The sequence below is a fragment of the Eucalyptus grandis genome, chromosome 6 (assembly GCF_016545825.1).
Source record: "Eucalyptus grandis isolate ANBG69807.140 chromosome 6, ASM1654582v1, whole genome shotgun sequence".
NCBI lineage: Eukaryota > Viridiplantae > Streptophyta > Magnoliopsida > Myrtales > Myrtaceae > Eucalyptus > Eucalyptus grandis.
Genome location: NC_052617.1, coordinates 18,271,746 through 18,285,268, shown reverse-complemented (window position 1 = coordinate 18,285,268; position 13,523 = coordinate 18,271,746). Strand labels below are relative to the sequence as shown.

General features: G+C 39.7%; 1 long non-coding RNA gene across 1 annotated transcript; it reads left to right on the top strand.

The window, feature by feature from the left end:
• Positions 1–934: 934 nt before the first annotated feature.
• On the top strand, positions 935–11,849 carry LOC120294736. Its single transcript, XR_005552026.1, has 2 exons — positions 935–1,158; positions 1,262–11,849. It is a non-coding gene; the product is annotated as an uncharacterized LOC120294736 (long non-coding RNA).
• Positions 11,850–13,523: the final 1,674 nt, after the last annotated feature.

Genomic DNA, 13,523 nt, shown 5'->3' with positions numbered 1-13,523 from the left:
ATTGCTTGAAATTTGACAAGCTACCAATTCGTGTATTCTAGGCAGTTTTTGGTTCAAATGAAGTTTGTTCTCTGCTTCTGCTTTTTTTCGGGTTATGGCGAGATGATTAGGGCCCAGTTCTCTTTCCTTTGATGCAAACTTCTTCTGGTTCAATGTGGACTGTGTAAAATCTGTGATGGTTCTTTTGAGCTTCATAATCTTTATGTCATTTAACAAGATCTTCTTCTTTTGAGATTCTATAGGCTTTTGTTGTAGTTGGAAGATCATTGAGTATCTTCCATTGTAAGTATTGTTTATGAGTCTGGAAAGCTTGAAGGTTCACTAAGTTCTGGCTTGTTTCTTTTCATTCTTGTAATGCATGCAGCCCTCACTAAATCGATTGCTGATAAATCAGATATTGCATGTGCGATTTATTCATCTTGCTTTTTTTCTTTCTTTTATTTTTTCACCTAATACTAGGTTCACAGAATACCTAGCTAGTTTAGGCTTTCATTCTGTACAATTGACGTGTTTTCTTTTGGTTCAGAACCCTTGGTGGAACTTCTTCATTTATCAGGTGATTTTTATGTCTTGGGTTGTGAGGAGTGGTGATGGACATTGTTTGTGTTTATGCTCCTCCTTTGATCATTAATTGATGGATTGATCCATTTTTTTGTTGTTTTACGAGCTGTTGTTGGATTTATAATCCGATGGATTAGTAGTAGCTTCTTTTCTCATGGAATGATCTCTTTGATTGAGGATATTGTCTAAGGAATGGTACATAAGATGAGGTTGGTCAATTATTACTTAGAATAACTGAGCTTTCTTTAGTTCGCCAATCTATTCTCATTAATCTTTACATGATACCAAGTTAGCTCAGGCTTTCATTCAATATGATTGACGTGTTTCTTTTTTTTTTTTGGGGGGGGAGGGGGTGTACAGAACCTTTGTTGGAACTTAATCATTTATCAGGTGATTTCTATGCTTTAGGTGGCTGTTGAGGAGACTGCTCATCGACATTGTTAGTGCTTTACGCTCCTTCTTCGATCTTTGAGTGATAGATTGATCCATCCTTCTATTGTTTTACAAGCTGCTTCTGGATTTATAATCTAGTGGATTGGTTGTAGCATCTTTTCTCGCGGAATGATCTCTTTGATCAAGGAGGATGTCTAAGACATGGTACATATAATGACGATGGTCAATTATTACATAGAATAACTGAGCTTTTCTTGAGTCCAACGATCTATTTACATCTATCTTTGGTTGGTTGGTGGATTGGCAGTGTCCTTGATCATCTTCAGGACTGGTGAAGAAGAACTGAATTTTCAATAAACTCCTGCTATGTAGGCACTTGGGGGGGGTGGGGGTGTACAGAACCTTTGTTGGAACTTATTCATTTATCAGGTGATTTCTATGCTTTAGGTGGCTGTTGAGGAGACTGCTCATCGACATTGTTAGTGCTTTACGCTCCTTCTTCGATCTTTGAGTGATAGATTGATCCATCCTTCTATTGTTTTACAAGCTGCTTCTGGATTTATAATCTAGTGGATTGGTTGTAGCATCTTTTCTCACGGAATGATCTCTTTGATCAAGGAGGATGTCTAAGACATGGTACATATAATGACGATGGTCAATTATTACATAGAATAACTGAGCTTTTCTTGAGTTCAACGATCTATTTACATCTATCTTTGGTTGGTTGGTGGATTGGCAGTGTCCTTGATCATCTTCAGGACTGGTGAAGAACTGAATTTTCAATAAACTCCTGCTATGTAGGCACTTGGGTTTTTGTTGAATCTCCTTCCTCCATTGATTCCCTTGGAGTGGAAAGATGATAATTATCTTTGTCCTAATTCCTTTATAAGTTGGTGTTTTGCCAGATTTTAGAAGTGGTGATCTATCACCTTTTCTGTGTGGCCAGGTCAATGAACTGCGGAGTTCAGACTTTGTTTGAAATTTGGATAAGCTCCCACTTCTTTGATTTTGGTTCTTTTGATGTCCTCACTGTCAATGTGTATATGGATCAACCCTAATCAATTGAGTGCTTTTATGATAGGGAGTGCAAGAACTAGCTTGACTGTGCTTCGAGGGTTTGTGGTTCGACTTGATATCTCTGGTCGCCATTGGATGGCCTCTCTGTTGGACGTACTTGAATGAAGAGAGTACTAAATCTCCTTAGTTGGAATAAGATATCTGTGTGGGTTTGCTTAGCCTATATTTTCCACTGCTGCAATACTTTCTTCTGTTACAGTCTCTTGTTTTTATCCATCACAAAGCTGTGTTGTTACGTGTGTACTGTCAGCGGCAACATAGCTGGTCAGGCTGGGAGGATCAGACACTAGCTGCTTGGTTGGCATGTTTGTCAAATTTTGGTAGTTTTTTTTAGATGGGTGAAACTGAAGGGGCATACAACAATCCTGCAGTGAATGAGGCTCTGATTTGAGGTTCTAACATTTCTGGTGAGCACAGAATTCAGTCTACTTCCCCTTCCAATTACTTATGATACCCTAATGGACGGTAGGCGAACTTCTACTTCGTATGTGTAATCTAATTTAAGCATCAAGCATAGCTGTTGAAGTTCTTTAGGTCTATGAATTTATAGATCTCCAATTGCATCATGATCCTTTACCAATGGTGATCTGTCGTCCAGATTAATTCATGGTTCTAGTGACTCTGCAAGGATTGTTTGGAGCCATCTTCCTTCTAATTGGAAATATCAAACTTTTGCCTTATGATCAGTTTCATTTGCTTTGGTATTTGCTTTGAAGGCATGATTTTTGAAGCATCTAGCTGGGTCTATTTCCAGAACAAAGCTGGTGAAGGCTTTAATTTTATACAGAAAGGTTTATCAACGTTATTAAGTTTCGAGTCTCCCTCTGATTATATCCGCTAATCTAGTGGCTTCCATACTATACGGATTTTTTCAGTTGTTAGTGGGTGCTTGTTCCAGTTTAGAGAGATCTCAGTATGGACCATGTGAGGATGCTAATTGATCAAGCTGTTAGAGAATCCAAGTTCTTGAGCTGGGGAAGGCAGGAGGTAATTATCTAACGCAATTATGTTTTTCGTTGTGGATCAGGGTGATGTGTGATGTCTATAGGGATTATTTGTAGCGGCATGAACTCTGCAAAGATCCGGCTTATGATATTTTCATTTCACAGATTAGAGGAGATGCGATGGACATCTAGTTCTCTTCCTGTTGTAGGTAGGAGTCCTTTTTTTTTTTTGGCAGATTATGCTGAATTTGACCTGGTTTGTGTTGAAGTGTATTGACCCGTTTTAACTAACTTATAGTGAAATGACTTGACTTAGCAAGCTTTTACTTTTTGCTTCTTCTGGGGACATTTTTGGTATAAATGATTTATTTTGGGGGCCAGTTCAAGTTTCTGTCTTTGATGTCTTGCTCTCATCTTCATCTTTGAAAGTGACTGGATAAAACTACAATTACTACTATTGAGTCTTGTGTCCCAGGCTAAGTCTACTTGTTGCTTCTTCTGGAGGTATTTTAGGTATATTGGTATATTTTGGGTGCCAGTTTATGTCTTTCTCTTCGATGATGTCATGCCCTCGTCTTTTTATGTCAACTTCACTGGATAAAAGTACGATAGAGTCCTGTTTCAAGGCTAAGTCTAGTTGTTTCTTGCTTGGTCATTTGGTGGCACACATTGATGGCTACTTGACTAATGGAGTAGTGACTGAGTCCTGACTGTTGCATTTCTTATCAAATGCTTCTGCCTTATACTTGTGAGATGGGAAACTGGTTGCCGATATTCACTAACATCATGGCAGATTATCCCTTTCTTCTTTCAATTGGTTTGGTGCAGTCCATAGAAGCTCTGTCCTCGGGATGCTCTTTATATTGAATCTCCCAGTTGAACAACTTAGTTTTATAATGCTTGTGTGTTGAAATCAAGAGTTACTTGGTCACGAGTTCACTTGATCCCTCTACATGGATTCACGCCTCATTCTCTTCGAAACTCGTATTCTATTATGATCGTTTTCTGCAGAAGCTGGCTTTAGTTTTTGTACCTGCAAAACTATATCCGCAAAGATGCTTGTAATCTGCTGGTGGGGGTGCGTGGAGTGGATGGTTTGGTTGTTTTTGCCATCTTTAGTGCTCGCACTTTGAATGAGATGGTGCAGTGGACATGTTGGTTTAGGTGTGTGTTGTATGAGCCAAGAAAAATTGAGTGTTTTGATGACCTCGCAAAGAATTGCGCCTTCCTGCAGGATGTATGGAGCTTGTAAAACTCTGCTCATATTTTTGGACATATTTCTGTCTATTGTCAGTTGCTCACTTTGTTGAGCAAATTGTGCAGCTTTGTATCTTCTCACAAGTAAGACGTTCGTGGTTCGCAAGAATCAAGCATAATTGTGCAGAGAGCACTTGTTATCATTTTGGTCTGGGCGTGATGTGCTAACTCTTGGAAGTGATGTCCTTGGCTAATAACCTGTATTTTATGGACTTCAAATTCTTGAGATTTGCCAAATGAGAGGTGGCGATTTTCTTGTGACTAGTCTTGATTTTCGTTTGTGGCATCTAATTGTGGGGGTTCATGGTCAAGTTTCCTAATTGGAGATATTTTTAGTGTTTGCTGACTAGTAATCATGGGAATTATGGAATTAGCATCTCTTCCTCTCTCTTTTGGAAGTTCGCTTTTACAAACTATCTGGCTGACATGGGCACTTTGCCAATTAAATGTCTTTTCACTTTTTTCCGATATGAATGTTTTGTAATGGCTATTGGAGCCTTACAAAAGTCGAGGATTCCTGTGGCTGCTGGGATGTTTCCTGGCAGATTTGAGGTCTCATCTTTTTTACCCTGGATAGCATCTTTGTAGCTCCTCTCAGTGCAGTATTCCAGTTGAAGTGTTGGGAATAGTCTTATTATCAGAAGAAACAAACTGATTTCATCATTTGTTGATGCCAATGCTCTGTTGCACGCATTCTCAATTTCAGCTGGTTTATCTTTGGATTCAGTCAGGCACAGAAATTGACCATACCAGCACTGGTCGGTTTATTCTTCTTTCCTCAAGTAAAACGACTTTGATATTACAACTAAGCTATGCTGCCATTCACATTGACTTCACTCTAGCACTAATCTATGACAGCTATCGTAAAGTTGGAAAGTCTATAAAATTGAGCTTTATGATAAGCCACGGCAAAGCTCCATTTCAGTGCCTCCTACAGAACATTAATTAATTTGTTGAGAAATAATTCAACCATTAGTTTATATTAATTTATAAATTTGCTCCCTATATATTTTTCGATATAATTTTTAGCTACTAAGTTCTTCTGTTGATAATTTAATTGTTGTACACATAATCATTCTCAATTTATGATTAGCCTCTCATACTGTATTCAGAAATGGATGAAGAAATTCAATCATTTCTTTATATAATGCAAAAGATTAGATGATTCCGCTTGTTGGTAAAACTAAGTTGTCCTAATGATATTCTGTCCAATTCTAGCTCTTTCTTTGCCATAGAAACCAGGAAAGAGGATCCTTGTGCTCCTACTAGGAGAAGGAAATCCTCATAAAGATGTTTTTCCTTTGCCAGATTAAATGTAGTTACCTTTTTCCCCTCTCCAAGTTGATGAAGAGGAATGCCACTGCAAGCATTTTGCGTATAGATCAATTTCCCTTTCACTTTTCCCTTACATTGGTAGTTTATGATTGTCGATTTGTGAGGGTGGGTGGCTTATTGTTATTAGCATGAGTACCTCAGTAAGTTTGGCCACATTGGCATTTGGTATATTTTTTATTACCAGGTCTTTTTATTCAGTTTCCATGCTTTCTTTTGCCAATTAAATCTTTCAGTATGTTTTTCAGTTGAGATAATGGATTCTTCTGATTTTCCATAGTGGGAACTCTTATCTTGAGAACTTTGCTTTCGATTCTTATATTTACTACTTCCTATTGCTTTTTGTTAAAATTTTGCATATTGTTTCTTCAGGCATTTTCATTATCGAGTAGCCATTATTCCTCTGCCAAAAAACATTTTCTATGAGAATGGATGTCTCTCGGTGGATGCCTGCTGTCCATGTAAGGTTGTTAAGACTACAGCTTTTGGTGCATGCTGTCCAACAACTTTTTGCTACAATGAAGATTGGATTTGTTGCCATTTCTTTCATGCGGAAGCCATCTTTGGTCCCAGTATTCTTCGAACCTAAATTATTAAAGGTTTGTACAGGTCGCAAACAAATCATTATCACCTAATATGAAATCTCAAATCCTTGTGTGGACTTTGTTAGTGAATAATCCCCTCTGATGATGAGGGAGATGAATAAATTGATATAAGAACGAGTCGAATAACTTTGGTTGCTGTGTAAATGGATGATATTTTATTTTCTAGTTAGTAATTCTATTATAATATTAAGGATAACAAACTCCTAAGTGCGACCTCATTTGCAATTGAAACTATCGTGTGTAGAATCCTAGCATGAAATAGAAGTGAAAAATATCTTAAATTGATAGAAGTTGTGAAATAGATGATGAGCTTATAGTTTGATACTCGTTTATAAATTCATTAGGTGATCAGTCATGGATTGGTAAGACTTTGTATAAATGGAATGATTTGATGATATAATCCAAAGACAAAAAGGGGGCATAGGGACTTTCATCAACTTTGGTTGATGGTGAGGACAAGAGCCCTGTTGGGGAGAAAAGAGGTTCTTGTTAGTGGAGAGCTGCTTATCTTGGATAAAATCGGGTTAATAGAAAGCCATCCAAGTTGGATCGCCTTTTCTTTCTTTGCCATCAAGTCATTCATGTGGTTGAATTATCCCAAAAATGTTGTTCCTACTAAAGGCCAAGTAGTAGAATAAATCCCAACCTTCTAAATGGTGCATAATTTCATCTTGATATTTATATCTTATCATAAAAAGATCCAACAATTCAAATTTATTAGACTACATATTGGCCATTTTTGTCTATTAAAATATTTTCAAAATTATTGGCATGAAAGAAGAATGAAAAAGCTCGGGTTGATTATCATCTAGTCCTGATCCTCTCACAGGTCGGAGTTTTGCTAGACTTGACAAGTGGTGATCTGTCGGAGCTGATGATTGTCTGAAATTGGATAAGCTCTAGCCTCTCTCGAGGCAGTTATCGGTTTGAATGGAAATTTGTTCTCCAATCCCATAATTTTCCGATTAATGCGAAACCCAATTCTCATCATTCCTTCAGAGGTCAGTGATTAGTCTATCTATGACCTGTGATGGTTCTTTCTTTGCAAGGTGTACGCGCCACAACAGATAATTATCCAATCCGGATCCGCTTGCCAGTGTCTCCTCCCTAGAAATAGTCCCTCCCTCATGTCCTCATCATTCACTCTCATCGGGAAACATCGTTATGGGAAGTGTCTGGTTTAGCTCCTCCTCTGATCCTTTAAAGAACCCACTTTCTGTACAATTGTTTTATGATCTGCTTCTAGATTTTGGTATTTGGTGAATTTGCAGTGGTTTCTTTCTCCCTCGGAGTGAACTATTTTTTTGAGGATGGCAAGAATGAATGAATACCTTGACATCGGTCAGTTTGTTTCATAAAACTAGATGTTGGCTTTTTGGAGAATGATGATCCTTTTGCTGTCTATTTTTAGTTGAGATGATGAACCAGTAGTCTTTCAGGCTGAAATTTCCTGGTCTTGATTGGAACTTGTTCTTCAGTTTTTTTAACTTTGGGAGTTGATTATCATCTAGTCCCGATCCTCTCACAGCTTGGAGTTTTGCTAGACTTGACAAGTGGTGATCTGCTGCGAGCGGATGATTGTCTGAAATTGGATAAGTTCTATTGTCTCTTGAGGCAGTTACCGGTTTGAATGGAAATTTGTTCACCAATCCCATAAATTTCCAATTAATGCAAAACCCGATTCTCATTCCTTCAGAGGTCAGTGATTGGTCGATGTATGACCTGTGATGGTTCTTTCTTTGCAAGGTGTATGCGCCACAACGGGTCATTATCCAAGCCAGATTTGCTTGTCGGTGACTCCTTCCTAGAAATAGTCCCTCCCTCATGTCCTCATCCTTCAGTCTCATCGGGAGACATTGTTAAGGGAAGTGTTTGGTTTAGCTCCTCCTCTGATTCTTTAAAGGACCCACTTTCTGTACAATTGTTTTATGATCTGCTTCTAGATTCTGGTATTTGGTGAATTTGCAGTGGTTTGTTTCCCCCTCGTAGTGAACTATTTTTCTGACGATGGCAAGAACGAATGAATACCATGACACCGGTCAGTCTGTTTCATAAAACTAGATGTTGGGCTTTTTGGAGGACTGATGATCCTTTTGCTGTCTCTTTTCGGTTGAGATGATGAACCAGTAGTCTTTTAGGCAATAGGCCGAAATTTGCTGGTCTTGATTGGAACTTGTTCTTTGGTTTTTTTTAACTTTGGGGGTTGATTATTGTCTATCCCGGATCCTCTCACAGGTCGGAGTTTTGCTAGACTTGGCAAGTGGTGATCTGCTGCGAGCTGATGATTGTCTGAAATTGGATAAGCTCTATCGTCTCTCGAGGCAGTTATCGGTTTGAATGGAAATTTTTTCTCCAATCCCCTAATTTTCCGATTAATGTAAAACCCAATTTTCATTCCTCCGGAGGTCAGCGTTTGGTTGATGTATGATCTGTGATGGTTCTTTCTTTGCAAGGTGTACGCGCCACAACAGATCATTATCCAATCCGGACTTGCTTGCTGGTGTCTCCTTCCTAGAAATTGTCCCTCCCTCATGTCCTCATCCTTTAGGCTCATCGTGCATCTATGATTGTGCATGCATTCCTCACTGAGCCGACACCCTTTCTGAACTACTCTTTAGAGGAGACTTCATTCCCGAAAACGCGTTCCTGACCTTTCTTTTTTTCTTTATATTTCTTGATTGATTTTAAAATCAGTCTGATTTTGTTATTGCTATGTTATTTTCCGAAGGTTACACCTGGCCTTTCTGGGACTCTGGCATTTGTGGGCATTGTCAGGGTTTGTGCTCCTCTGATCGTTGATTGATTCATCATCGATTGATCCTTACGAGTTCAATTGTATTATGAGCTCATTTTAGTATTCACTATTCCGCGGAATTGGCAATGGCTTCTTTCTTCTTGGAGCGATCATTTTCTCTGAGGATGATGTCCGAGTGGACAATGAATATGATACAACTGGTCAGTTGGTTACATAGAATGCCACATTTGGGCTTTTGGAGGACTGATGATCAATCTTACACTGTTTGTGGTTGAGCTGATGATCTAGAAGTACGACAAATGATCGAAATTGAAATTTTGACAACCTTCTAGGCTTCTTTACTGGTCCAAAGTATTACTGGATTTTGACAGCTGGTGATCTATTGCGTTTTCTGGGGGGCTCAGTTGATAATTGTTCGAAATTGAATGAGCCGTTCTTGCTTGGATTTTAGGCAGTTATTGGTTTGAATGGAACTTGTCCTTTACTACTGTTATTTACGAGTTAAGCCGAAAGATCAGACTTCGCAGATCAGAGTTCGGTCGAGGCAATATTATATTTGGCCAAGATTTATATGGAGTGTCTGGGATAAGTGATGTTCTTTCTTGCTCATACACATCAATCCCTAATCTATCTTCGACTTCTGTTATCTTCTAGTTAAGGTGGAAGGATCAGATGTTATCTTTCTTTCGCAGGTCAGAGTTTGGTCGAGCCAATGGTTTACCTTGTCAATTTTGATATGGAGTATTTGCGATTGGTAATGGTTCATTCTCATTGCATATGCATTAATCCATAGGACAAGTTCTACTTTCAGAGTTCTTTCTTATCTGGAAAGGTCCGCACATGTTCTAGCTTGTTTCTCTCCCCATTCTTCTGTAGGACTCCTGATTGCACTTTCAGCTGCATACCATACGACTTGATGCTTCTGGCTCTCATTTTCCAGAGTTATTTTTTCTTATTAACAAAAATTTTACTGTGGGTGAATAAAAATGAAATTTTGAAGTTCCCTTGCCATTGATCAACAGCTCTCTGCTACCTTTCACCAGCTTTAAGATAATGGTGAATTTAATTTGGTGAGATGGTTGTTGAGACTGAGGTTTTATCCAACTCTGATCATAATCCACCGTCAGTAAGTTGGTCAATGTGGAGACAAATTGCTTTTTATATGGACATGGTATCTTTTTGGTTTTTAATAGCGGTGGAATTTGATTTAGATGGAGAAGATGTGCTAATTGCAGGAGTCTTTCGATTATTTCATAGTTATTCTAAGTATATTACTCACCTTGTGGTTGGATAGCATTTGGTGCACTCCCTTGCTGGTAATTTCACTTGAAACGACTGGTTGGTCACAGATGGATGAGGTTCTTGCCTTCTCGGGGAATTGCTTCAGTCAGATATGAGTTTTTGGTCTAACTCTTTTCCTTGTTATTCAGTTGTTATCGCCTTGATTCCTTTATAATGTATATAAGTTTTTCACCTCATGGAGTTCATAAACCTGTCTTTACGTGCCACAACAGAACACTATCCAGTATCCAATCCAGATTCGCATCTTATAAGTTCAAAGGCTAGTGTCTCCTTCCTAGAAATAGTCCCTCTCGTGTGTCCTCATTCTTAAGTTTTATCTTGCATTGTGTTCCCCTCTCAGTCGACAGCCTCTGCGAAGTTCAGATGAGACATCGTTCCCAAATGTGCTCTTGATCCTCTGCTTTGCTTCTTGTTTCTTTGATTGATTGTTAAATTGGTCTGATTCTGTTTATGCTATCTTATTTTCCGAAGGTTACACCTGGCCTCTCTGGGAGTTTTCCATGTTGTGGGCGTTGTTAGGGTTTGCGCTCTTCTGATCATTGATTGATTCATCATTGATTGATCATTCCATTGTATTATGAGCTGATTCTGGTAAATACTAATTCCGTGAATTGTGCAGTGGCTTCTTTCTTCCTGGAGTGATAATTTTTTTTCTCTGAGGACTTTGTTTGAGGACAATTAATACAATCCAACTGGTCAGTTGGTTACCTAGAATATGACATTTGGGCTTTTTAGAGGACTAATGATCTTGCACTGTTTGGTTGAGCTGATGATCTTTAGAAGCCTTTTTTTCTTCAGGACAAACAGTGGACTGAAATTTTGACAACCTTCTAGGCTTCTTTTACAGATTGAAAGTTTTACTGGATTTGACAGCTGGTGATCTGTTGCTTTTTCTGTGGGCTGAGTTGATAATCGCTTGAAATTGGATGAGCTCCTGGTTTTCGGATTTTGGGCAGTTAATTGGTTTTGTTAGGAGTAAGAAGGGTAAATTAGTCTTTACCACTTTTAGGGTTTATTTTTTATGTATATATATTAAAGTTTATTGAATAATACAAAGTAACTTTTCTCTACATGGTATCAGAGCTTAGGGTTTAACCCTAGACGACGGAGCAGCCGCCCGCCGCCGTCGACTCGCCGGACCGCCGTCGACTCGCCGGACTGCCGTCGGCTCACCACCACCGTTCACCAGAAGAGGGCTTCTCCCTCGCGAAGCTCACTCGCGTTGCTCGCACAGCTCGCTTGCGCGGCTTGCTCACGGGGCTCGCTCACGCGGCTCGCCCGCGTGGCTTGCTCGCGGAGCTCGCTTGCGCGGCTCGCTTGCGGGGCTCTGTCGCGCGGCTCCCTCAGCTCGCGCTGCTCACGCTGCCTGCACGGCTTGCTCGAGCGACTTCCACGCGCTTGTGCTTGTGCGATTTGCTGGCCTACCAGGGGTTTTGACCTACGAACTTCCTTTTTTTTTTTGCTGATCTGGGTTGGTAAAAAGAGGGAAAACCTAGAGAGAGAAAGAAGACAAGTTGCAGTAGCGACAGAGTGCAATACGATGATCTTGTGGGTTAGAATTTGCTTTAAAGTTGCTGATTTGGCTGATTTGGCTGATTAATGAAGCAAGTTGCTGCTTGGGTATAGTGCAGTTATTTATTTGATGATTTGAAAGTTGTGTGGTAGCTTCTGTCACTATATTTGATAGTGGTAATATTGAGTTATTGAATTGTTGAGGCTGAGTTGTTTGACGGAAGCTAAGGTCAGAATTTTTTCTTCTTATTTGGAAAATGGGCGATGAGAAGAATAATACTGTGATGAGTGAGGTGATTTCCTCTTCATCTAATCGAATTACTGATAAGAAGCTCGCAGGTAGTGCTAACTTCCACCAATGGAAGAAAATTGTGAAGCTTACTTTGACAGGCAGGAATCAACATAGACACTTAATTGAGTTTAAGCCTAGAGATGATGTAACTTGGGATGGTGTTGATGCACGTATTCTTGGTCAAATGCTGAATTCTATGGAGAGTAATATAGTTGACATGGTAACTCATATTGATACAGTCAAAGAACTATGGGAGTATTTAAATGAGCTGTATTCTGGCCAAGATAATTTGTCACGGATTTATGAGCTATCACAGGAGTTTTATCGATTTGAAAGAAAGGGGCGCTCTATTACTCAGTGCTTTGCAGACTTTAAGAGATTGTATGAGGAGTTGAATGCTGTTCTCCTATTTCAGCTGATGTTCAACAAATGCAACGTCAAAGGGAACAATTGGCTGTAATGGGATTCTTAGGATGTCTTGGTTCTGAATGTGAAAATGTTAGGTCTCAGATTCTTGGAGGAGAGAATATAGCATCACTCACAGATACATTTGTTCGAGTTCTTCGAGTATCTCGTGAGTCCTCTCGGATACTACATCTATGGTGGGGAGTTCAGCCCTTGTGTCCCGGACTCGGGCGGTAGTGGTAAGAGGAGTGATGGAGGAACCCGTGGCGGGTATAGTGGGCGTGGTGTCCGAGGAGGAGGCCGAGGCATTGGAATAGGGAGAGGTCAAGGTAATCAGCATCCTTATGGACAATTCCATATATCTACTGATAATTCGGGAACTACACGAGTTTGTCATTACTGTGGCAAACCTGGTCATATTCAAAAATTTTGCTACAAGCTACATGGGAGACCAGGGCAGCAGCACCAGTTTGCTAATACGGCGTCTAATATTGACCATACTCCACGGTCATCTGAAGAGAAGGTGGTGGTTATGTCTGGTGAGGAATATGCTCGGTACACACAGTCTCAAATCTCACAGCCTGTTTCTTCCACTGCTACTTTGGCTCAGACAGGTAATGCTACTGCATGTCTTTCGGCTACTTCTCGTCCTTGGATCATTGATTCAGGGGCTTCTGATCACATGTCAGGTCTTTCAGGTATATTTTCCTCTTTTTCTCCATCTTCGTCCATAGTTACTCTAGCCAATGGGTCACCTACACATGTTAGGGGAATTGGCACAGTTAACCCAAGTCCTTCATTACCTTTGTCCTCAATGCTTTATCTTCCACAATTTCCATTTAACCTAATGTCTGTTAGTAAGTTAACCAAAAACTTTTAGTATTCAGTAACTTTTTATCCTGATTCTTGTGTCTTCCAGGATCTGGCTACGAAGAAGACGATTGGTAGACGACGTGAGGAAGGGGGGCTGTATGTACTTGAAGATGCTTCTTCAGTTGCTTGCACAAGTGTTGCGTCCCCACATCAAATCCATTGTCGTCTTGGTCATCCTTCTCTACGTAGTCTTCAAAAGTTAGATTCTAGTTTTC